Source organism: Trichosurus vulpecula, chromosome 8 (assembly GCF_011100635.1).
Source record: "Trichosurus vulpecula isolate mTriVul1 chromosome 8, mTriVul1.pri, whole genome shotgun sequence".
Lineage (NCBI taxonomy): Eukaryota > Metazoa > Chordata > Mammalia > Diprotodontia > Phalangeridae > Trichosurus > Trichosurus vulpecula.
Window position 1 is genome coordinate 213,625,096 of NC_050580.1, and position 27,427 is coordinate 213,652,522.

Consider the following 27,427-nt stretch of genomic DNA (forward strand, 5'->3'; position numbering starts at 1 on the left):
CTTCTTTCTTTCTTTCCTTCCTTCTTTCTTTCTTTCATTCTAATTGTGATTATTTCAGAGTTATTTCCTTTCTCAGTGATTTTATCCAGGGATCAGGATATTTCTTCCTTCCTCAACCCTCCCCTTTGTTTTTGCTCATGCTTATAGCTTTAGTTCTTAGACTAGGACTTTGTGCCAGGGTGAAGATCTGTCCATTCTTATACTATGGCATGAAGCCACTAGGCCCAGGCTCTATTTCCATTAGTAGATCAGGAGTAAGATGTTGTTCTACCAGGGCTAGGTCTGGCTCTGTTACAGACCAGGAGCTACTATGACTTGCAGGTTGTCTGGGGTCAGGTCTTATCTTATTCTACTTTAGCCTGGAGTCATCTTGTGGCCTGGGTTGGGGAGCTGAACTCAGTGTAGACAGCAGTGTGGAGCTTCCTTCTGCATTCTGGGGCTTCACCTGACTCTAGTTACCTAGTAGGATTGTTGGTTTCCTTGTGCAGTTAACCACTAAAGGTCTCTCACTTCAAGACTTGGACCCTGAAGCACCCCATTGGCTTCTATGTTTTTGTTTTAATATTTTGATCATTATAGTTTAATATAATCAGTTTCCTTTGTAATACTGAGGATATTTTTACATTTCTATTTTTAAATGTAAGAAAAATTCAGTATTACAAAGGAAACTGATTATATTAAAATACAATAATCAAAATATTAAAACAAAAACAAATTCACATATCTCAGGTTAAGGATCCCCTGAACCTTGTAGTTGCCATCTTAACTGGATGTCATCTTGGGCAAATTGAACATATTATTACATTGCTTCCATTACATTAGTTATACCGTTAAAGATCCTTTTTAAATGGTTTGTTCTCTTTGCTCTATAGAAGCTACTTTAATCTGCTACTTTTTTTTAAAAAAGTGAAGAAGCAAAATAGTACAACATGAAGAATCATATGTGGAGGCAAAGGAGAGAGCCTTGTAACTTTGTACACGATTTTAAAAATGAGAATCCAATTGACCATTGTTAAAAAAATTTAAGAGCAGCAAATAATTTTATTTCTAGTTCAGATTTCACAGTCTCCTGTGAATGTGTTTAACTTATACTTAGAATCATGGTGTCAGAGCTTCCATGGATTCCCAGGTTATTTATTCCAGCTTCCCACAATGCAGGAATCCTTTCTGTGACATCCGTTCCTCATATCCTTATGATATCTAGTCTCTTCTTGAACTTATTCTGAAAATAATGAGCCTTTTGCTAATGACTACAAATTCCACTGCTTTGTTTATTAGATAAAATAGATGATTCATTGCTTTCATTCTAGGTCTGTGAAGTGCTCAGAGAGGTCATCCATTAATGGACTCAACTGGCCTTTTGACTCTGCACCTGCATTCCAGGACAGTGGGACCACCACTACATGTGTTTTGAAGTAACAATAACATGGGTGAAATTGTGCTACCATTAAAGGTAAAATTATCAGGCAAAATAGAAATAATCACTTAATAAAACCCAATAAACTCCAGTTCCTCCTTATTGCCTTGTAACAACAATGTTGTTACCAGCTACTATGGGGGTATAAGACCAATAACACCAGCACACAGGAGGGTTGCTAGCACAGGTTTTTTGATCTGCTTTTCTAAGGAAAGCAATTTAAAGTGGTTTACAATCTCACTTTAGGGGCAGAGCCAAGATGGTGACTGGAAGGCAGGGACTTGTCTAAAGCTCTCCCCCAGGACCCTCCAAACACCGATAAAAAATGGCTCTGAACAAATTCTAGAACTTCAGAACCCACAAAATAGCAGAGGGAAGCAGGGCTCCAGCCAAGGAGAGCCTGGATGGGCATTGGGTAATGTCTATCACATGGAACTGTGAGTGGGAACAGAGCAGAGCACAGCATGGGCTGCACCAGGAACAACCAGACTGGGAGCTGGGCGGAACAGGCCCTAGCACCCTGAATCAGGGAGCTGTGGCAGTTACCAGACTTCTCAACCCACAAACACCAAAGACAACAGAGAAGGTTAGTGGGGAAAATCTTCAGGTTCAGAGTAAACAGAGTTCACCATCAGCCAAACCCCCTGGGGCAGCAGAGGTGGCACAGCTCTGAGGCTGCTTACAGAGCTACAGCTGCAGTTACTTCTGACCCCAGGCCCACCTGGTGGGAGGAATTAAGTGGTGGATCAGAGCAGGAGTGCAGAGCTGCCTTAAGATCTGAGTCGAAGTCCTGGTTGGTGGTTTTGGGGGAGGAGGAGTGCTGGTGTATCAGAGCTTGCTGTGTAGAAATAGCTCTGAAAACAACAGTACAGCCCCTCAAGCTTGGAACAAAGTACTCTCTACTCTACAAGCAGTCATACCCAGACGAAAAACTCAAGGGTCAAGTAGTTGGCTGGGAACATGGCCAGGCAGTGAAAACGGACTCAGATTCAGACTCAGACTTTGGAACCTTTCTTTGGTGACAAAGAAGACCAAAGCACACAGCCAGAAGAAGTCAACAAAGTCAAAGAGCCTATATCAATAGCTTCCAAGAAAAACATGAACTGGTCTCAGGCCATGGAAGAGCTCAAAAAGGATTTGAAAAAGCAAGTTAGAGAAGTAGAGGAAAAATTGGGAAGAGAAATGAGAAGGATGCAAAAAAAACCGTGAAAAACAAGTCAATGACTTGCTGAAGGAGACCCTAAAAATACTGAAGAAAACAACACCTAAAACAATAGACTAACTCAAATGGCAAAAGAGCTGCAAAAAGCCAATGAGGAAAAGAATGCCTTGAAAGGCAGAATTAGCCAAATGGAAAAGGAGGTCCAAAAGACCACTGAAGAAAATACTACCTTAAAAATTAGATTGGAGAAAGTGACTTTAGGAGAAATCAAGATATTCTAAAACAGAACCAAAGGAATGAAAAAGTGGAAGACAATGTGAAATATCTCATTGGGAAAACCACTGACCTGGAAAGTAGATCCGGGAGAGATAATTTAAAAATTATTGGACTACCTGAAAGCCATGATCAAAAAAAGAGCCTAGATAGCATCTTTCAAGACATTATCAAGGAGAACTGCCCTGATATTCTAGAGCCAGAGGGTAAAATAGAAATTGAAAGAATCTACTGATCACCTCCTGAAAAAGATCCCCAAAAGAAAACTCCTAGGAACATTGTCACCCAATTCCAGAGCTCCCATATCAAGGAGAAAATACTTCAAGCAGCCAGAAAGAAACAATTTGACTTCTGTGGAAACACAATTAGAATAATACAAGATCTAGCAGCTTCTACATTAAGAGATTGGGAGCTTGGAATATGGTATTATGGAGGACAATGGAGCTAGGATTAAAACCAAGAATCACCTATCCAGCAAAACTGAGTACAATGCTCCAAGGCAAAATATGGATTTTCAATAAAATAAAGGACTTTCAAGCTTTCTCAGTGAAAAGACCAGAGTTGAATAGAAAATTTGACTATAAAACACAAGAATCAAGAGAAGCATGAAAAGGTAAACCAGAAAGAGAAATCACAAGGGACTTACTAAAGTTGAACTGTCTTGTTTACATTCCTACAGGGAAAGATGATGTGTATGATGCATGAGACCTCAGTATTAGTGTAGCTGAGGGGAATATACATATACATATACATATACATACATACATATATATATATATATATATATATATATATATATATATATATATATATGTAGACATAGGGCACAGGGTGAGTTGAATATGAAGGGATGATATAAAAAATAAAATCAAATTAAGGGATGAGAGAGGAATATATTGAAAGAGGGAGAAAGGGAGAGATAGAAGGGTAAATTATCTCACATAAATGTGACAAGAAAAAGCAGTTCTGTTGGAAGGGAAGAGGAGGTAAGTGAGGGGGAATGAGTGACTCTTGCTCTCATTGGATTTGACCTGAGGAGGGAAATACATACACACTCAATTGGGTCTCTTACCACACAGGAAAGAAGGTGGAAGGAGATAAAAGGGGGGGGTGATAGAAGGGAGGGCATATAGGGCGAGGAGGTAATCAAAAGCAAACACTTTTGAAAAGGGACAGGGTCAAGGGAGAAAACTGAATAAAGGGGGATAGGATAGGAAGGAGACAAATATAGTTAGTCTTTCACAACATAAGTACTGTAGAGGGGTTTTGCATAATGATACACATGTGGCCTATGTTGAATTGCTTGCCTTCTTAGGGAGGGTGGGCAGGGAGGGAAGAGGGGAGAGAATTTGGAACTCAAAGTTTTAAAAGCAGATGTTCAAAAAAACCCCAATTTTTGCATGCAACTAGGAAATAAGGTATACAGGCAATGGGGCATAGAAATCTATCTTGCCCTACAAGAAAGTAAGGGAAAAGGGAATGGGTGGGAGTGGGGTGACAGAAGGGAGGGCTGATTGGAGAATGGGGCAATCAGAATCTATCCAGTCTTGGAGTGGGAGGGAGGGTAGAAATGGGGAGAAAAAACTCTTGTAGAAATCAATGCTGAAAACTAAAAATATTAAATAAATAAATAATACAATCTCACTTTACACCTATATCATTCACTTAGTTCAGGTGAAAAAGTCAGCACCCTGAGCTTCAGAGCAAATACAAACAGAAATTACAAATAGAGAAAATATAAACAGAGCAAATAACACAAATCAACAGATAGACTTCTAGCAGTCTGACCAAAGCTATACGTACATAATTACCAGAGAGACAATCACCAACATCTGGGTTTTCAAAGCCAGGAGGCTCCTTAATGGAATCTCCTCACCAACACTCTTCCAATGAGTGAGCCCCAGACAAAATGCTAACCTCAGAGTATATGTACACTTCTTCCAGATGAAGCACTTCATACATCTCGAGGGTTTCACAACTCTTGACGGTTTCACACCTCTGGTGACCTAACTAGCAAAAGACTGTGGGCCTTCCTACAAACAAAGACAAGACTCAGTCAAAGGCACTTCATTGCCTTAGTGCTGAGAAGCACTCGAAAACAAAAGACAACAAAAACTCCCACTTTTCCTACCCTTACGTACCTCCATGACCAAATACAAAATGCTCTGTTTGGCATTCAAAGGTCTTCATAACCTAACACCTCCTACTTTTTCAGTATTCTTATGCCTTATTCCCTGCCAGGTACGCTTCCATCTAGTGACACTGGCCTCCTGAGTGTTTCATGAACAAGACACTCCAACTTTCTGCTTCTAGTATTTTTTCTGGCTATCCTTCATGTCTGGAACGCTTGCCCTTCTCAACTCTGCCTCCTGAATTCCATGGCTTCCTTCAAGTGCCAATTAAAATACCATATTTTACTATAAGTCTTCCCTAACTCTCCTTAATTCTAGTACCTCTCCCCTGTTAATTGTTTCCTGTATATAATTAGCTTTATATATTTTTGTTTACATGTTGTCTCCTCCTTGAGAGTGGGGATTGTTTTTTTTTTTGCCTCTCTTTGTATACTCAGCACTTATCAGGGTACCTGGTGCATGGTAGGTGCTTAATAAATATTTGTTGATTTTTTTTAGAATAGAGGTAAAACAATGGCATTTATCAAAAAGGCAGAGCATGAATAAATACATTTACTTAGTAATATTTTAAATAACTCTCCATACTTTCTATTCCCCACCCCTTTTTTATCTCATTCTTCCTTCTTTCCTGTGGGGTAAGATGCCCAATTGAGTGTGCATGTATTTCCCTTCTCAGGTCAAATCCAATGAGAGCAAGATTCACTCATTCCCCCTCACCTTCCCCCTCTTCCCTCCCAACAGAACTGCTATTTCTTCCCACTTTTATGCAAAATAATTTACCCCATTCTGTCTCTTCCTTTCTCCCTGTCTCAATATATTCCTCTCTCATCCCTTAATTTGATTTTATTTTTTAGATATCATCCCTTCATATTCAACTCAACCTATCTGTCTCTATATACATATATGTATATTCTCTTCAGCTACTGTAATACTGAGGTCTCATGCATCATACACATCATCTTTCTATGTAGGAATGTAAACAAGACAGTTCAACTTTAGTAAGGCCCTTGTGATTTCTCTTTCTGGTTTACCTTTTCATGCTTCTCTTGATTCTTGTGTTTGATAGTCAAATTTTCTATTCAACTCTGGTCTTTTCACTGAGAAAGCTTGAAAGTCCTCTATTTTATTGAAAATCCATATTTTGCCTTGGAGCATTGTACTCAGTTTTGCTGGATAGGTGATTCTTGGTTTTAATCCTAGCTCCATTGTCCTCCGTAATATCCAAGCCCTTCAATCTCTTAATGTAGAAGCTGCTAGATCTTGTGTTATACTGATTGTGTTTCCACAGAAGTCAAATTGTTTCTTTCTGGCTGCTTGAAGTATTTTCTCCTTGATATGGGAGCTCTGGAATTGGGTGACAATGTTCCTAGGAGTTTTCTTTTGGGGATCTTTTTCAGGAGGTGATCAGTAGATTCTTTCAATTTTTATTTTACCCTCTGGCTCTAGAATATCAGGGCAGTTCTCCTTGATAATTTCTTGAAAGATATCTAGGCTCTTTTTTCATCATGGCTTTCAGGTAGTCCAATAATTTTTAAATTATCTCTCCCGGATCTATTTTCCAGGTCAGTGGTTTTTCCAATGAGATATTTCACATTGTCTTCCACTTTTTCATTCCTTTGGTTCTGTTTTAGAATATCTTGATACAGTCACTAGCTTCCACTTTCTCCAATCTAATTTTTAAGGTCGTATTTTCTTTACTGGTCTTTTGGACCTCCTTTTCCATTTGGTTAATTCTGCCTTTCAAGGCATTCTTTTCCTTATTGGCTTTTTGCAGCTCTTTTGCCATTTGAGTTAGTCTATTTTTTTAGGTGTTATTTTCTTCAGTATTTTTGGGGTCTCCTTCAGCAAGTCATTGACTTGTTTTTCATGTTTTTTTTACATCCTTCTCATTTCTCTCCCCAATTTTTCCTCTACTTCTCTAATTTGCTTTTTCAAATCCTTTTTGAGCTCTTCCATGGCCTGAGACCAGTTCATGTTTCTCTTGGAGGCTTTTGATGTAGGCTCTTTGACTTTGTTGACTTCTTTTGACTGTATATTTTGGTCTTCTTTGTCACCACAGATTCCAAAGTCTGAGTCTGAATCTGAGTCCATTTTCACTGCTTGGCCATGTTCCCAGCTAACTACCTGACCCTTGAGTTTTTGTAGGGATATGACTGCTTGTAGAGTAGAGAGCACTTTGTTCCAAGCTTGAGGGGCTATGCTGTTGTTTACAGAGCTATTTCTACACAGCAAGCTCTGCCACACCAGCACTCCTCCTTCCCCAAGAACCCCCAGCCTGGACCTGACTCAGATCTTAAGGCAGCTCTGCACTCCTGCTCTGATCCACCACTTAATTCCTCCCACCAGGTGGGCCTGTGGCCAGAAGCAACTGCAGCTGTAGTTCTGTGTCTGCACCACCTCCACTGCCCCTGGGCAGTGGCTGAACCGGGAACTCCTTCCACTCTGTCCTCCACAGCTTTTCTCACTAACTTTCTCTGTTGTCTTTGGCGTTTGTGAGTTGAGAAGTCTGGTAACTGCCATAGCTCCCTGATTCAGGGCACTAGGGCCTGTTCTGCCTGGCTCCTGGTCTGGTTGGTCTGGGTGCAGCCCACGCTGGGCTCTGCTCTGCTGTGCTCCCAGCTCCGTGCTCAATAGACATTACCCAGCACCCATCCGGGCTGTCCTGGGCTGGAGCCCTGCTTCCCTGTGCTATTTTGTGGATTCTACAGTTCTAGAATTTGTTCAGAGCCATTTTTTATCGGTGTTGGAGGGTCCTGGGGGAGAGCCTTAGGCAATTCCCTGCTTTCCAGCCACCATTTTGGCTCCACCTCCAACTTTTCAAATTTTAAAAATGCTTGTCCTACAAGTAAAATCAAAGAAGCTTAAGCCTTCTGTATTAATCAGTTGATTGTGCAGTCTACAGAAACAATTTTCATTTCATTTTAAAGACCAAATGTTTTAAAATAGAAATTCACCACAAATAGATATTCACCACAAATCTGCATGATACATATGATTTTACTCCATTTGAATGGGAATAGTTAATATATTGTGGTGCTAGTGTGATTAAAAATCTCTTCCTCCCCCCCCCCCCATTCAATAGGGCCTTTACTTAAATAAATCCTTTACTTACTAGGTGTGGCCCCAGGCCCACACCCTTTTGCTAGTTAGGTCATGAGAGGTGTGGAATGTTCAGGGCTCTAAGGGGAGGTGCTAAGACCAGAGCCAATTGCATATGTGCTGAGTTCTAGCCAATCAGATGTGCATGAATTCAGCCAATCAGAGACCTGAGTTCTAGCCAATAAGATGTTGGATAGGATGGTATATAAAACGAGCCCAGAGTGTGAGAGAAGCAGAACTGAGAGCAGAAAAACTGAGAGCAGCAGAATTGAGAAGGAGAATTGAGAAGCAAACATCAAGAAAACATTGAGGCATCCAGTGTTGAGAGATACTGTAGAGTGGAGAGTGCAGACAAGCGACTTGTGGAGATCAAAAAGCTGAGAATCTACAGCACAGGGAGATTAGAGAACTGAGAATCCAGAGAATCCAGGAGACTGCAAAGACTCTGAAACTTCAAGGGATGTCAGAATTGTGGAGAGGATACAGACAAGCTGACAATTAGGATTTGTGAGTGATTGTTTACGGGAAGGCCCTAGCACGGGAGAAGGTTACAGGATGACTTAGTTCCTTGCTATAATGCTGTGTTATAATTTTCTTGTTGCTAAATTGAGGTGGGCTTACTAGTTTTGGAATACAATTACTGCTGTATTGAATTGGGGTTATTGGTCTTGGGATTGGATCCTCTGGTGTCTAAATAATTGTTATACTTCCTCTGTCTTCCACTTGGCGAGTTTTTCATACTTTGTGATTCTGAACCATACAGGCATGTTCATGGTCATCCTCAAGGTCATGAATCTTGCCTTACTGATACATATATTTGTCTTGTGATAATATATTGAAACAAATATTTGAACCTGAAAATTTTATTAAACTTTGGCTGAATTTTCTGTTTTACAAAGTGATACAAATTTTACTACTTTGTGAAAAAGGCTTTTCTACTGTAACTGTCATAGAGACAAAATATTGTTCTCTTTTGATGGTTGAAATAGAGGAATTCATCAGTTGATACAAAATTTTGAGAAGCTCTGTACCAAACTCTGTACCAAAAAATACCAACCCATTACATTAATTATTAAGATTTATTATTTATAAAAGTTATAAATATGAAAAATGGAAAAGAATTTATCAATAAATAGATACCTGTGAATGCTGACCTTTAAATTTTATATTTAAGGTTTTTGTATTATAAAGAAAAAGAACAAGCATTTATTAAGTGCCTGCTGTGTTCTAGACACTGTGCTAAGCATTTTACAATTACTATCTCAATAAATTCTTAATTTTATTTGAATAAAGATAAATTAAAAATAAATAAAAATAAAATTATTTATATAAATTGTTTTTATGAAGTATGTGACAATTTTTTTTTAAAGTAAGCAACAATATATAATGTTTGGAAGCCATTGCTTAACCTATCTTGTTCCTTCTGAATAAGCCATATTATTTCCAGTACCATATTCTAGTCATACCAAATTTCATGGACACCTGTGGGATCAACTTTTTTTTTTACAAGGAGATCTTTGGTACACCTTGCTTGCTGTCCGAAATGGAGTCTTCATAAAAACATTGAAGGGTATACACAGTGGTCACTTCTTTGAAGTATATCAACTAACTAGGTGTTAATTAAATTAAATTAACACTCCTTCAGCTGCTTTTACTAAACCTATAGAGATTCGGGATTGCCACTCATGACAGTTACAGACTGCTGGGGGAAATTACCCTGAGATAAGCAATCTTGCATTTATTCTACATATCTAGAATTGGGTAGAGAAAGAAGTGGACTATTCAAGGGGGAATAAAACTGTGAAAAGGTATAATCATATGAATATTCAGAATATGTAGGTATGTAATGTGATGCGACCAATGTCATACTGGTAGAATTAGAGTTCTCTGAATCTCATGCCAGCATTCCTTTCCCAGTTACCAGTGTTCTTTCCATAGTCCCATGCTATCTTTTAAAAATTAGATATTTTCATTGGAATAATATTTGCTAGAATAAGATTTAACCCAGCAAAGTTCAATTGCCAAGTTGATTGGGAGTCGCAAGCTACATATCATCCTTGATGGCAAAAGCCCAAGCCCTCTCTCCTTACAGTATTATCTCTCTTCTTTCATTGGAGCTGCATCATATAGGAAGGAGTCAAACCAGGAGAAGGGGCAGGCTCTGTGTGATGAATGCTTTGGCAGAGCTCAACAAACAAAGGGGCAAATGAAGCTTTTCTCAGGAGAAAGAAGGTAGACGTTTTCTTCCTATGATTCCTATGTTCTGTTTCAGAAGTCCCACCAAATACATTGAAATGATTCATAGACTACTTTCTAGGGGAACTGGGAGGATAAAACAGAACCAACCAAGTGTGTGTCAAAGCATTTAGAAGTATTTGGAGACAAAACCCTACTTAAATCCCAGGCATTATTAGTCTCTGACAGATATACCATCATCACAGAAGAATACATTGAGTCTATATGGCACAGTTAGCCTCACTTAAAGCTGGACTTTTTGGTTTGCCAAGAGTAGCTACTATAGCCTTAAAAACTAAAGAGTGGTTGGGGACTCTAAAAATCTGTGTTTGGCACACATCATTTCCTAATATTTCCAAGGCTTTGTGTGGAGGGGAACATTCCATTTCCCTAACAAGATGGAGATGTTCTTAGTTGTGCATATTGTAATACAATTATTGCCATGACCAAGAAGCAACCCATGTAATTTTATATTATTAGATAATTAAAAATTAACCTTGAAGTACTTTGCAGTTTTTTTTTTCCTTTGGCTGATTTTGGGACACAGTCTTATACCTAACACACATTGTACATTTTGGAAACCATGGTCCATGAATGCATGAAAACGCAGAGATTCTTTTCTGAGTTTAAAGTCAGCTCAAATTCAATCTAAACCCAGAGACGGGAAATGAATTCAATTGAATTGTGATTATTTGACATTGGGAAAGTGAATTGTGATTATTTGACATTGGGAAAGTATCTCTTCAAGATTAATGTGGACAGCATATTTTCTATAGACTTGTTATGCCAAAGTCCTTGGCTCCGAAAAGTGACAGAAAGATTGTTCAGTAGACAGTAGAAGAACTTCACAATTAAAATAATGGTCTGACCACCAAATGTGGGGCCAAATAGCTGACCAAAAAAAGGGGAAAAAAAGAAATGTCAAGAAAGAATGACACACACTCCCTGATCCAATCATTCATATCAACGTTGTCAGACTAAATGAGATCGTATGTGTGAAAGTTCTTATAATATAAAAGCACTATATATATGAGGAGGATTCCAATCTCGAAATCTTTCTATTTTCTGCAGTAAACCTGCCCAGAAGACAGTATAGAAATCTTATTCTCAAGATAGCTTTGGAAATGGCTTGCCTGAAGGCATTATTTTTAACTTAAGTGACAGCATTCAGAGCATGGTGCAATATTCTTCCCATTATTCTCTCTGCACTAAAAATACATTTACATTTTCCTTTGTAGAGCTCATCAAAGTAACATAAAATACTACAGTAAATCAAGTCGGTCTCTTGCGATCCTTTATATCCTTGCTTTTATGGCTCCATCTGTGTTGCTCGACAGACTTGGAGTGCCTTCTTGCCTTGCTTTCCTTTAGTTATATTGCCTCTTTTGGCCTCCTTCTCTACAAAAAATTTCTTGGTGATTCTTGCCTACATTGATCGACCTCTTTCAATTTTCTGAATTCCTACAATGCAATAGCTCTGATCAGATGTAGCTAATATTTTGCTCTTACTTTCATAGAGTAAAGCTACACATTGCTCACATTGGGGCATCTCTCATGCCATAAGTTTGAACCCACATTCTGGTGCGGTTTCACCTCACCGCACTGTCAGCTGCCACCCCAGATCCATTTAACCAATTAGCATCAGTTAGAGTTTACAGAGGGATATTTACTTCAAAGACATAGCAACAACAGAAGTACAAGTATTTCTACCCAATACCTTTGGGACACACTCCTTTCTGTATCATCTTGGTCTCTAGGGAGAGTGACCTCAGACTTAATGCAGTTTCTATGTGGAATTGGACCCATTAAATTCACATCCACATGGGGCATTGCTGACAGATGATACTTCTCTCAGCTACTGCTGAACTAGGTTCAGAAGGTCACGCCTTGCTCTTAGGGACCCCAACACTGTGGGCTGCAAACCCTAGCATGTCTTCTGCTCCTGGACCTCCTAGTAGACCGAAGGCCTCATCCCTCAAAAGATTATTTTTCTTCTCTCACTGGAGCACTATCACACAGAAAGAAGTCAAACCAAGAGAAGGGGCAAGGTCTGGATGACTAATGTCTTTTGAATTCCCCCCAGTTCCAGCTACACAGCCAATCAAAGAAGCTCCTGCTTACTATGCGGCTAGCAAGCTGGAACCAGTTATAGAATATCTATTCATGTTCCATTATTTAAGGGTCAGTTGAGTAAGCTGTGAATGCTGCACATCCTGTTCAGGATTGGCTAATCGCTCAGGCCTCTGTTACACTCACCACGTCCTCTTGGCTTCAAGATGGCCCAGAGTAAGAAAGGGGATAGCCCTCTGTTATACAGACAATTTGTCACCAGGTTATCTGGTGTCAGTAACTGTTCTCTGTTTCCTGAATCTAAATCTTATTTAAGGGAAGCTCACATGTCCTCTGGTCCTTTTATGTGTCCCACAGTACTCAGAATCATGTTGGGCATGAGAGGTGGTATTTTGTAATGGCTTCAAGGATCGCAAGAGCCTCGGAGTCAGGAAAAGCTAGGTTTAAATCTCCCGTCTCTTACTATCTGTGTGATTATGGATGTCATTTAACCTCCATGAGTCTCAGTTTCCTCATGTCTGAAACAGAGATAATTATTCTGTTAGTGACTACCTCACAGGGCTTTTGTGAGGTTCAAATAAGATGATGTATATAAAGCATTTTATAAAGCCACTCTGTCAATTATTCTTGCTAGTAAGTGCTCGATAAATACAGGGTATCCTAAAAGTCTTAGCACTGTTTTAAGCTATTAAAGCTTAAAAGTAAAGTGTTAAGCTTTAATGGCTTAAAAATACTATATGGCTTTTATTAGCTTACAATGCACTAAGACTTTTGGGACACCCTGTATTTATCGTGAAAGAAATCTTAGGTGAATCAGGTGACATTATGGAACACCAGGGGAGGATAAGGTAAGGAAAGAGAATCCATCCATAGAAGCAAAGTCAAGGTAGCTTGGTGAAGAATGAATCTGACAACTTCCAATTTGGCTGATTCTACTTTATCAGGCTGCCAATCTTTGAATGTGGATTGTGCCTATATTTTGGGACATGTTGGGTCACTGAGATTGGCTGTCCTTGGGAGGGGGGGAAGGGTAGGAGAAGGAGGGGGAGAAAATTTGGCACTGAAAAACTTGTTGAACTGAGTGTTGTAAACTAAAAATAAAAAATAAATTAAAAAAGAAGGAAAAAAGTTTGAACTTAAGAAAGTGATAGGGAAAATATTAATAAAGCAAATTAATCTTAAAAAAGATTAGCTGTCCTTTCTCCCTATTGTTTGAAAACACTAAGCTGCTCTCTTAAATAGAGATTCTGCCTGACTCAAGGACACAGTTCTTATACTGGTCAGTAGGATTTAAATTCCCTGGACAAGCAGGTAGGAAACAAACATTATAAAGTGTTTATTATGTACCAGAAACTGTGCTAAGCACTGGGATGCAAACACAAATGAAAAGAAAGACAGTTCCTGCTTTAAATGAGGGAAAACAACAATTAAAGGGAGCTGAAAAAGGGTGGGAGAGGAAAGGAGGATATGTTCATGTCAAGGCACAGTAGTGAGGATCAGAAGCATAGCTAGGAAGGGACCAAAAGAATGGCTTGCCCATCCCCAAAATGGAGGTGCCCAGGAAGAGAAGGCCTTAGGTGCTGGGCAAGAGGCAGAAACGATTTCATTTATGTTATTATAATCACCAGTGCCCAGCACAGGGCCTTGCCCCTAGTCAGTGCTTATTAAATATTGACTGAATTGAATCAAAGAAGAACAGAAAAGATGAGGGTAGTCACCCTTTTAATTGCCTGTGTGTATGACTTAACTGTAGTTTTTCTTTTTTGATCATCACTTACTAGCTGTGTGACCTCGGACAAGTCACTTTACTGTTTATCTCAGTTTTTCAGTAAAATGAGCTGGAGATGGAAATGGCAAACCACTCTAGTATCTCTGCCAAGAACATCTCAAATGGGGTCATGAAGAGTGGGGTACAACTAAACAACAATAAATAACCTCCTTTCAACTACCAGTATTGATTAGTATGCCAATAGGCATATATATGGGTTAAAAATGGTACTTTTTTGGAGGGAGTGTTACTTATGGAAATATTTGTTTTGTTTTTAAAATTGATTGGAAACATGTTTCTTACCCCAGGGCCTCTGCAGTGTATGCAGTGAACCATAAATACCACAACCAAATGAAATTAAGTCCTGTGGCTAACAGCTAAAAGTATACATAAGAGAGAAAAAAGGGACAGAATTGTTTATAAAACTGATGGGAGAGGGCTTGGTAGAGATGGTGAGTGTACTAGGAGTATAAAATAAGAAAACAGTTTAACATTTATTGGGCCTATTGTCAATTTTGCCATTCATTTTTTTGGAAAGATGAAAATACACAGCATATTTCAAACACAGCAGCCACAATATGGTTTTCTTATTAAATATTCCCTGGGCCAATTAAATAGAAGACTAAGTAACTTTTGATGCCTTAGAAAGTTTTCCATTTGGAATTTTCTCAGCAAAGCATTGTATAATATCCTCATGGCTTCATCATAGAGGGATGTGGTGTAGTAGACTGCCATATGCTCTTGTAATTGCCATATTGCCAGCTTGTATAGCATCATAGTTGTGTGGGGTTTTTTTTGGCTCTTGGGGTTAAATTTTATTTTTGAGGAAAAGGAGTTATAGCAAGGCAAAACACCTCGACTTTTAAGATGGACTGGCTCTATAAGGAATTATAGTTTCAGCAACCTGTTGATTGTAGTAAATCAATTGACTTCTTGATTTGTTCCATTTATGAATTATAATTAAAATAAATATTTTATTTTTATGCAAATATACTACATATTTATATATATTTAATTCATAATATATATTTTATTTATATCCTTAATTTTTATTTTTATTTAAATATATATGTATTTATGAATTCAGTTCAGTTTCATTCAAATGCATTCCAAATCCTTAACTATCCTTTTATTTATATCCTTAAATTTATAAATGCCATAAATGGATTTACTTGGTCCTGCACCTTTTAGGGAGGTCAAATTATTTCCAGGTCTTTTCATCTTTTCTTGTTGGATTAAATTGGTCTCAAATTTCTCTACATTAGGGGAGATATCCCCACTCCTATGGTAACACTGAGAGCCTGAGTTCTACAACTCAGTGGCTTTTACTTGATCCTGGGAACCTCAGGATGACTTGATAGCTATTTTGGACCTCTTCAGATTATTGTAAAGGGATCAGAGAATAACATCTTAAGATTTAGAGTGGGAAGGTTCTTGGAACATCGTTTATTCCAATCTCATTTTAGAATTAAGGAAACTGAGATATGAGTTCTTGGAGGTCACACAGGTAGAAATTGATGAGCTGGGATTTGAACTTGGCTCTTCTGAGCAGGGGGAAGGCATTCTAGTCTGTTTTCTACTACAATATTCTGTCTCTGAGATTCAGGAAATGAGTTAAATAGCTGTTATTCTAACTGATATCACAATGTTGGATAGGACCTTATAGGCTCTCTGCTCTAATGTCCCTCTCTATCCACCTCCTCTCATTTAACAGGCAAGGAAATTAAGTCCTAGGGAAATTAAATGACTTGCCCAAGGTCACACAGATAGTAAATGCTACAGGAGAGATTTGAACTCAGGTTCTCTAACTTTAGAAGCATGGTGATGCAGTACTGCTTCCCATCACAGGCGTGAAAGGCAAAGTATTATTCTTGTATTTCCTTTGAACCTTTTCTGTATGTGTGTTTACTTCTTTATTTTTTAACATTCTTTTTTTTTGAGTTCCAAACTCTCTCCCTCCTTCCTGCTCCTCCCCCGATCACTGAAAAGGCAAACAATATGATATCCATTATACATGTGGAATCATGCAGAAAGTATTTCCATATTAACTATGTTGCAAAAAAAAGCAAGAAAAAAAAGAAAATGAAAAAATATGCTTCAATCTGCAATCAGAGTTCATCAATTCTTTCTCTGGAGGTGCATAGTATTTTTTGTCATGAGTCTTTTAGTACTGATCAAAGTGGCTGTCTTTCACAGTTGATTATTGGTACAATATTGCTGCTACTGTATACAATGTTCTCCTGGTTCTGTTCATTTCACTTTGCATCTGTTCACATAAATTTTCCCAGTTTTTTCTGAAACCACGCCCTTTGTTATTTCTTACAGAACAGTAATTTTCTATTACAATAATATACCACAACTTGTTCAGCCATTCCCCAATTGATAGCAATCCCCTCAAATTCCAATTCCCCAGAAAGAGTTGCTGTAAACATTTTTGTACATACGGGCTTTTTTTCCTTTTTCTTTGATCTCTTTGGGATACAGACTTAGTAATGGCATTGCTGGGTCAAAGAGCATGCACAGTTTTATAGCTCTTTGGGCGTAGTTCCAAATTGTTCTCCAGAGTGGTTGGACTAGTTTCCAACTCTCACCAACAGTGCATTAGTGTCCCTATTTTCCCCTATCCCTTCCAGAATTATCATTTTTTTCTCTAGTGTTAGCCAATCTGATAGATGTGAGGTGGTAGCTCAGAGTTGTTTTAATATTCATTTCTCTAATTATTAGTGATTTTGAGCACTTTTTTCATGTATCTATTGGTAGCTTTGATTTTTTCTTCTGAAAACATGTTCACATGTTTTGACCATTTGTCAGCTGGGTAATAGCTCTTATTTTTATGAGCATGGCATAGTTCCCTATATATTTGAGAAGTGAGACATTTATGAGAGAAACTTGCGGTACCATTTTTTTCTATTTCCTGATTTCCTTCTAATTTTGGCTACATTGGTTTTGTTTGTGAAACCCCTTTTAAACTCCATGTAATCAAAATTATCCATTTACCTCCTGTGATCTTCTCTATCTCTTCTTTGGTCACAAACTCTTGCCTTGTCCATGGATCTGACAGTAAAAAATTTTCATCTTCCCCTGATTTACTTGTGATATCACCCTTCCTGTCTAAATCATGTACCCATTTTGACTTTATCTTGGTATATTATGTGAAATGTTGGTCTATATCTAGTTTCTGCCATACTACTTTATAGTTTTCCCAGAAGTTTTTATCAGACAGTGAGTTCTTTCTCCCAAATTTTGGATTTTTTTGGCTTATCAAATACTAGACTACTGTGATCATTTACTTCTTTATATTCAATATCTAATCTAGTCCACTGATCCACCACTCTATTTCTTAGCCAGCAGCATATTGTTTTGATGATTGCCACTGTGTAATATAGTTTGGAATCTGCTACTGCTAAACCACCCTTCACATTTTTTTCGTTGATTCACTTTATATTCTTTACCCTTTGTTCAAGGTGAATTTTGTTATTATTTTTTCTAGCCCTATGAAATAATCCTTTAGCAGTTTCATTGGTATGGCACTATTGAATAAGTAAATTAATTTAGGGACAATTGTCATTTTTATTATATTGGCTTGGCCTATTCATGAGCAATGAATATTTCTCCAGTTGTTTAGCTCTGACTTTATTTGCGTGAAAATGTTTTCTATTTGTGAATTGTCTTAGCAAGAGTCTGAAGATCACCTGGCAGGATAAGGTACCAGACACTGAGGTCCCTACTTGAACTAAACTGCCAAGCATTCGAACTCTGCTTCAGAGAGTGCAACTCCAGTGGGGTGGCCGTGTTGTTCAAATGCAAAATGTACACTTGCCAAAAAGACTATTTTATGGAGAACTCACACAGGGCAAACATTCACATGGTGGTCAGAAGAAGTGATACAAGGACACTCTCAAGGTCTCTCTTAAGAACTTTGAATTGATTGTGTGACATGGAAGACATTGGCACAGGACCACTCAGCATGGTGTACCCACATCAGAGAAGGTGTTGGACTCTATGAGCAAAGCAGAATTCAAACAGCTCAAAAGGAACGCAGGATGCACAAATTTAGAGAATCCACCCCAAATGTTCATACAGACTATTTGTGCCTGATCTGTGGTAGCGTATTTCAAGCTCATATTGGTCTGATCAGCCACAGTTGGACACATTGAAACTTGAATCTAGTATAGGGATGTCATTTTGGTCCTCTTCAAGAATGAAGGACAACAACCAACCATATGGCTCTTGTGTGTATATCTTGGGAGGTAAACTCCCAGGTATTTTATACTATTTGCAGGTATTTTAAGTGGAATTTCTCTTTCTGTTCCTACTGGGTTTTGTTAGTAATATACAGAAATGTTGATGATTTATCTGGGTTTATTTTCTATCTTGCAACTTTGATAAAGTTATTCATTATTTCAACTAGTTTTTTTAGTTGATTCTCTGTCATCATCATCTGCACAGTGATAGTTTTGCTTCCTTATTCTTCTTCCTTTAATTTCTTTTTTTGTCTTATTGCTATAGCTAGCATTTGTAATATAATATTGAATGATAGTAGTGGTGATGGGCATCCTTTCCTCACTCCTGACCTTATTGGAAATGTTTCTAGTTTATTCACATTTCAGATAATGCTCACTCTTGGTTTGAAACAGACATTATTTTTCATTTTAAGAAAAACTTCATTTATTTCACTTTGTAGCATTTTTTCATAGGGAATGTGTGTTGTATTTTGTTGTATGCTTTTCCTGCATCTATTGATAGAATCATTTGATTTTGAACCTTTCTTTGAGAAAGTGAGAAATGTATATTACCACAGAACCTTGAGAGGGCCAGAGGTAGTGGTGTATGAAATTGTCCTACAAAGAGAAATCTACATTATAAGTCATTTTAAGCATTGCTTTTGAAAGTGCTAATCGAATCTTGGTATTGATGGAATGATCATTAGTTACCTGCATAACTAAGAGTATGGTCTTGAAAAGAAATTTGCATTAATTTTTTTTCTTTGTAATTATCATCCCACCCAACCAAAATATGGCAAATGACAATTGGATTGGGTCCAATGAGAGATACTTCTGGCTGTATTCATAATGGTCTGAGCAATGTGTTCACAAAATGATAGTTTTGCTTTGGGCCTGGATTGTGTCTTAGTCATTTAATTTTAGGGAATATTGACTATGTTTAAATGTATTTTGTAATTTCTTTTTCAATCTTTCCCTTCTATCCTTTCTGTGGTGTGGGGGATAAGGAGAGGGGGGAGATAAGGAATTAGTGGCAGGTGGGAAGAGTGAGAAAGTATGGGCAACCTGAAGTGATGTGATTTGGTAACAGTAAAGAGGTGCCATGGTCAAAGTGGGAGAAAGATGTGAAGATGGAATGGTGACAGTCTCTCTCATCTGAGCTTGTCACTGTGTCCACTCCCTTTGCTCCACAATGAGCTAGCCCAGGTAAGAAGCTGTGAGGAGACCTTCTCAATGACAGGATGCTGAAGGGAAAAGCATCAGCCTCCAGGAGTTCCATTTGGCACCAGGTCCTGAAGCTGTGCTTCATGCTATGAGTATTACCAAAACCTGAATTCCTGAGTCTTTCTATAAAGACATATACTGTGGGATCACATCAGTCAGTCAAAAAATATTTATTAAGCACATACTATATGCCAGACACTATGCTAAGTGCTGGGAATACAAATATGAAAAAGAAAGACAAACTTTTCTCCCAAGAACCTTACATAGAAGGGAGCTGAAAAATTAGGGGAAGGTACTCAACAGAAGTGCATGATGGAGTCTCAACCACAGGACTGTAGCTGGGTGGAAAATGAAGAAATAGCTGTCCTGGGAGCCCTCTTTAAATGTAGACTTTGGGAGGAGTTCTTTGCTCTATCCTCCAGTCCTTGAATTAAAGGGGAAGAGGATATTGAGGGTACCAATTAAGTGTGAGTACTATGGCTGATGCAATCTCACACCAACGATGATTTCCTGATGAGGTTCCTGGGGGCATGGAGTCCAGTCCAAAGGAGTGCAATAATTGGCTGCAAACACTGGAGTACTGTGCCTACTCCTTTGTCCTCTGGCAAGAGGATTGGGTGGAGGGACTGAGCTATGTATTTCCAAGAACTCTTGGGACTGGACAGGCTTATTTCTGTCTGGGAACTTCCTGGTCTGAGAGAGGCCAGAGGTGTGCAAATGAATGCTAGATTTTTCACGTGTATTTTTTATTACTTATATTGTCTCTATGCAAGATATATAACTCTGTATGTAATTGAGCGTGTTTTATCTGTTCCTGTGGCAAAGCTATTCCATTATGGCAAAGTTATATAGCAAATCAAAGATAACAAGTTCAGGAGGAGGGGTGAGGTTTACCCTAGCTAGGAGCTTAAGAGCTGAATGTAATTGGGAAAATTCCATACTAATCCTAACCCCATAGATAGTGAATAACTATGGACACCAAGAGAGAGGCAGAGTTCATGATAGAAGGTTGTTCACATTCTTTAAGAAACAAAGAGTTTGGCTTTTCCTCAGTACTTTTGCTTATTGGATGCCGCAACCATCATGACTAATATCCCGTTGAATATGTGGGACAAGTAGCAAAACTGTCTTAAATGAAGTTAAAATTTCACTTTCAATCAACCAACAAGAGTTTATCGAGTTAAGGGAGAAGAGAATGGCCAATGAGGGTCCCATCCTTGGAGAATGCTTAGTATGCTCTGCTTGGTATAAACCCATATAGAGGGTTGATGAGTCCCTACTTTTGGCACTAAGTAATGAAAATCTATGCTTTTACTTTCAAATCTTGGAGCATGTGCACTGTTGGCTTATTATTTTAATTGATTACTGAGCCAGAGTTGAGTGTGCATATAAAAGCACAAATATAAAACCTCTTTCTCTCTCTGCCTGGTTCTTCTCAGTAAGAGAGAAAAATGCTCTAAGCATGAAGTGTGAAAGCCCATCCCCAACCTGGTCACCATGTGGCTGTGAACACAGGGTACCTCTTGTCTCTTCTGTCTCTGTTATGTTTCTTCTTTCCAGACCTTAGGGAAATGGGCATCAGATATGGAAGAGAACAGATCATGACCCTGTGAGCTTTGAAAGGTCAGAAGAACCATTAAAAACCTAGCAATCAGAGTCCCTGGTAGCGTGTACTGATAGCTGTAGCAGCCAAACAACCCTTAAAAGTATACCTGTGTGATCCAGCTCAGCAGTGGATCCACTTCACCAATGAAACACTTTGTTTTAAAAATAAGGGACCAACACATCCATCAACTATGTTGCACACTGAAGTAAGCTTGGTGGGGAAAATGTAGCAACCATGTTCAGCTTGAGCCCACTGGTTCCAGGGACCAAGTGATGGTAAAGAAGAGTATGCTCTCAGTTTGGGAAGATTTTGTACTTTGGGTCTTTCTGTATTTTCTTTATTAACATCCCTGTGCTAATTAGTGTTAACTGGCTATCAATTATATTGAAAAGATGACTAGTCAAATTGATGTTGGGGAGATAATAATTGGCAATTTATATCAGGGAACACACCGGATGGAGGACTCATGAGCAGTAGAGAGACACCCCAAATCCCTCAAGATCTCTTAGAATCTGAGGGGAGCAGTAGTCTTGCTCTTGGGACTCTACTTGCTAGTTAGAGAATATTTTAAGATCCCAGAGCCCTAGATGGGTCATCTTTGGGAATCACTCCCCTCTCTCAAATAAAACAAAATAAACCCAAACAAGCCATAATTTACCTGATACATTTATGTTGGCACTCAAAGAACTCCATAGAATGTTGGAATTGGAATTGAGATTCTTTAATTCAGCACTCATTCTATAGATAATGAAATCAAGGCCTGGAGATTTCAGTGATTTAGTCTAGATTACAAATCTGGTAAACAGCAAAACAGGGACTTGAAACCAAATCTGATTCTCAGTTCTGAACTCACTACACTTCATGTACCCCACTATTTCCATATGGCACAAGGCAGAAGATACTGATTCATGATCATTCTCTTCTGACCCTGTCCACCAAATAAGCATTTATTGTGTCTGTTATGTCAAGGCACTATACTAGGATTACTAGGTATACAAAGACAAAAATGATAGGCAATGCCTGACCTCAATGAGATTACATTCTGCTAGTATTCAGATTGACTTTGGACTTCTTTGAAGAAAGACGTCTACTTAATACATTATCTATTGTAGCAGATTCCCGTTTACAACATTCTTTTTTTCTTCTTAGCATTTTGCATGATCTCATGGAAGTCTCACAACAGCCTTACTAGGTAGGTGTTATTATTATTCCTATATTGGAGTTGGAGAAACTGAGGTTCAGACCTATATAGGTTCACACAACCAGCAAGCATCTGAAGCCAGCCTTGAACTAAGCTCTTTCTGATGCTAAGTCCACAACTCTATCCACTATTCTATGTGGTCAGTAATTATGCTGAATAAGCCCTTTCTGATCAATCAAAAGAGTAAACAATATAGCAGGATAGTAGAATGGAAAAAGCATTGCCTGGAATCTGGTTCAAATTCCTTCCCTGTCCCCCACTACTTAATAACATTAACTTGTACTTCTTTTTATTCCATACATTTTAAAGAATTTAGAACTGAGAGGGGACATTTGAGGCTAACACCACCCCCTCAATTAAGGAAATGGAGGCCCAATGATATGAAGTGCATTGCCCAGAGTCATGTGGATAGTAAGTAGAAGAGCCAGGATTTGAACTCAGGTCCTTTGACTCCAAAAATGCTAATTTTTGTTTAGTTTATATCCTGTGATTTTGTGTGTGAGTACTGCCTTCCTAACTAGAAAGGAAGTTTTTTGAGAACAGGGACTTTGTCTTCTCCTTCTGTAACCTTCCTCCCTTTAAACCCCGTGCTGTCTACAGCACTTTGCACACAGTGGTTGCACAGTAAATGTTATATAACCCTGTATAAATATGACTATCATTGCTTTTTCACTAAGACTATTGTAGAAAGACTCCGAGTTCGTCACTTCTATGAGGCCCAATTTCATCACTGTAAAATGGGATCATTGGACCACTTACCTTAAAGTGTTGTTGTAAGGAAAGCGTTTTGTAAACCTTCAAACATAAATGTAAGTTGCTAGTATTATGATCCGTCCCCTCTCTTCCCCCCCTCCCCCGCCACAACAGTCTTTCTGATTAGAATGTGCTACTAATGTGTTAGTAAGAATTGGCCTAATCTTGCCTTTTTCCCTCTGCAGCTTAAGTGAATTTCCATGCTTCCTTTCATATTATATTGCTTTTTCAGGCTAAAATACTTTCTTACACTGTTACATTTATCTCTTCTCTCTAAGCCAAGTGAGAGAGATAACAAGTAATTCTTCATTTATAAACTTCTTTCATTTGTTTTCTTCCCAAATTACTATTTGTGATTTAAAACCATGAAGTCTTTGTTATCAATATATACCAATAAATGCATTTAGAGTTAAGAGTTATAAACTCTACTGGTGCTTGCCTGACAGTAATTGAAATAATGAAATATATAAACCATATACAAAATATATATATATATATATATATATATATATATATATACATATATACTATTATATTATGAACTAGCTCTAGTATTTAACTACTAGGTGGCATTGCTAACCACTGGCATCATCCTATTCACCAAAAAGGTCAGGTTCTGGCAAATCACATGCTTATCTTGGTGGTTTTGTTTTCTACCCCACTCTGGAGGAAGTGAGAAGGAGATACTAAGCTGTCAATGATTCTCAGAGAGAACTTTCTATATCCACATCACTCTTTGGGTGGCCATGATTGTCTTGATAGTCTAAGAACTGTGACAGTCCTGTGATAGTTGGTTTACCAATCAGAATTTGTTCTTATGTTTCCCCCATCTGAAACCCCATCTCCACCCTAACATTTTTGAATTAGTCAGAATTCAAAATGGTACCTGCATTGTGCCTTCCAAAAATACATTGGAAGCCAGATGTTCCTGTCACTGATGATTGTAGGATTGTGTATGTAGACTGCATAAAGCTCATTTTGGTGTATCCTACATAACCTGGAAGAAGCATTCTCATTGGCCTTGGCTCCAATGAGGAAGGGAAATGTTCCTTTGTTATGTGCCACCACACTGACCTAAATTCTATGTAAATCTATGTAAATCTATGGTTTTGTTGCTCATTTGTAGCGATGTTCAAAAACAGTTTTCTAAATAAAAGCATGGTTAAGTTATACCTAATCTAAAAGGAGCAGAATGAGTTAACATAAGGATTTTCACTTAAGAAAATGTGCCAAATACTTTAATATAAACAACTTTAGCAAAATATCCCTCCAAGGAGGTAGAACTAGGGAAAATAGCTGTGAGCTATATTGTTAGGTGCTTCCAAGGAAGCCATGAATTAGTGGAGGAACTGTTTTACTATTCAAGAAAAACAAAATAATTATCCATTCCTGGCAAAAGATTTGTCAGCTGACACAGACTGTAAAACTCAGACATTTGGTGAGTCAGAGATGTACCCCAAAGGAAGTTAGAATAAATGATTTTATTTTTAAAATGATGAAAATTAAATACAAATTAAAAGAAAAGAAGTAATGGTAAGAGGCTTTTGCATTGTTATACATTTTTTATTCTTAGATTCTAAAAGGAAATGAGAAGGATCCATTCCAAACCACATGTTGAATCTGCCAAATGTTCTATCCTGCATGTCCTAAAAGGGAGAAATCCCAGTGCTTTAATGATGGAGAAATAGTCCATAGTCTTATATATCCTACTCTAACTATTTTCCTTATGGTTCAGTTACTGATGATCTATCTTTTACTCTTATGTTAACAGATTCCTACTTCCCTGTTTCCTGTACTCCAGCTCAGTAATGCTTTTGGAAAGAACTTTATTCCTTAATCAAGTCCTTATTAAACTCAAATTTGTTTTATCACTAGAAATCATTCAGAAATATAAGCAGGAGAAATCAGGTCAGTTACAGAAAATAAAGTTAAATGAAGCTAAGTTTAATTATATCTGACCTACTAATTAATATAATTTCTTCTCATTCTCAACCTCTAGTAATCACTCTTATTTACCAAGCAAATTTGGGGGCCCTGCTTTTTAAAAATAAAGAGTGTCTGTTCTTTTATGATTGGGAGAACTCTTCCTCTCTCCTCAGTACAGTTGAGGACCTCAGGAATTCTCCTAGAAACAGTCTTAGCCAATACTCTAGGCAGAGATTGAGGTTTAGTGGTTCTCTACAATGGTCCAAGGAGTTTGAACTAAAAATTCTTTAATGGTGCCTTAAACAGCAAATAATCGCTGTTATATTACATATATATTTTTTCCTTTTGTGACAATAAACACGTGCATGTTTGAAACATTATAGGTTTGTTTCTGCAGAGATTTGAAACTGTAATGATAATGGGTACAATGAGTTTTGTGTTTGTAGAATGATTATATCAAATTCTGACCACTTCTAATTAAGTGCAACTAAATTATCCTGGGAATTCACAACATATTGCTGTTGTCGAAATGGATTCTCAGAACCAAAAATGTCAGGAATCACTTCCATAGAGAAGACAGAACATGTTCCACGAGCAGCTCTACTCAAAATTTTTTTCTTTTCTCTCTTGTTCCAGAGCATCAAAGCTCTTACTATTTACGGCAGAATTTAGGGTTTGTCTTATGAGTCGAACTTTGTCTTTGAATTAGTGAAACGAGTGTACAGATGAACTGAAATGTTCAGTCAAAGGCCAATGATTATAATGTCTTAAAACCAAACTTCCACAAGAAATACCACTGAATTTCAGAGTTGTAAGGGACTTCAACAGCTTTCCAGTCCAAGCCATACTGTATGATATAAGGGGCAACTAGTTGGTGCAAGAGTACCAGGTCTGAAGTGAGGAAGACTCCTCTTCCTGAGTTCAAGTCTAGCCTCAGATACTCACTAGTTGTATGATTCCGGGAAAGTCACTTAACCCAGTTTGCCTCAACTTCCTCATCTGTAAGATGAGCTGGAGAAGGAAATGGCAAACCACATACCATAAGGATAAGTGATCATTCGCTTTAAGACCTCCTATTCCCTGAGGGAATCCATTCTACTCCTGAATGCTTCAAATTCTTAGGAAGCTATTCCTTACTTTAAACCTAAATGTGTCTGTTTGAATTGATTCAATAATTTTGATTCAAGATTTTGATTCAATAATTTAATTCAATATTAAAAACCTACTATGTCCTACTGGTAGGGGATATATAGACAAAAAACCAAACCAAAACAAAGTCCTTCTACTCAAGGAGCTTACATTCTATTGGGGATAAATTATTTTTGTAGCTTCTATCTATTGTCACGTAGATACAGATCTGCTGTTTTAAAACTACTGCACAAATTGTTTCTGGCAGTTGGATGTGTTGGTAGAAATGGTATAAAGGAGTGAGGCCTTGTTATTTTGCTCTGGGTAGAGAGAAGCCTAGAGTAGGATCATAAATTTAGAATTTGGGACAGAGAATTCATAACCTTTCTTTGCTATCTTTTCCTTTGCATTCAGCATTTATTCCTTGCTCTTTTGTTTTAGAATGTTAGGAAAAAAAACTTTATGGGTTTGGCAGAGGGGTGGGGGGGTGGTGCTGAGCGGAAACAACACTGCTGTTAAGGGAGCATAGATCTGGTTCATTCATTCCTTTTCAACAGGGGACTGACAAACCCAATTAGCTGATAGGAACCATGGATTTATGGGGCTTAAAAAGCCACTCAGCCTAGGAAGCCGAGAGAATGCCAAGGGCTAGAGTCAAAGAACTTAGGGAACAAAGCTCCCCTGGGAAGGAACAGTGAACTGAACAATGGAGATTTGTCATATCTGCTGTTCTCTAGTAGTTCATTAATACCAGTCTCTGGGGTGTATAGTGCTCTGACACATTTACCTGGAAAAAAAGACAAATTCTTATCACGCTGGGAAATAAGTGAGCCAACCCTGTATCCTGGACAATTTAACATTTTTTGTCAAGACCTTGGATTGTAGACTAAAAAACAAAAGTGGGCAGTTATATTTCAGTCTCTAGCCTACTGTTAAGAAGGGGAGTTAGATGGTGGGTGAAAAAGGATTGTAAGGCCAGAGGTTTAGAACATCCTTATAAGTGATTGAATCCAACCCCATTATCTTACAAATGAGGAAACTGAGGCATAATGAAGTTAAGTGACTTGCCTAAGGTGATACAACTAATAAGTATCAGAGGCAAGGTTCAAATACAGGTGTTCTAGATTCGAAGTTTATATCTCCACCTACTATTCCATTTACCTTTGATAGATAGCTGAGTTATCCTCCCATTATATTTCTGCCAGCTCAA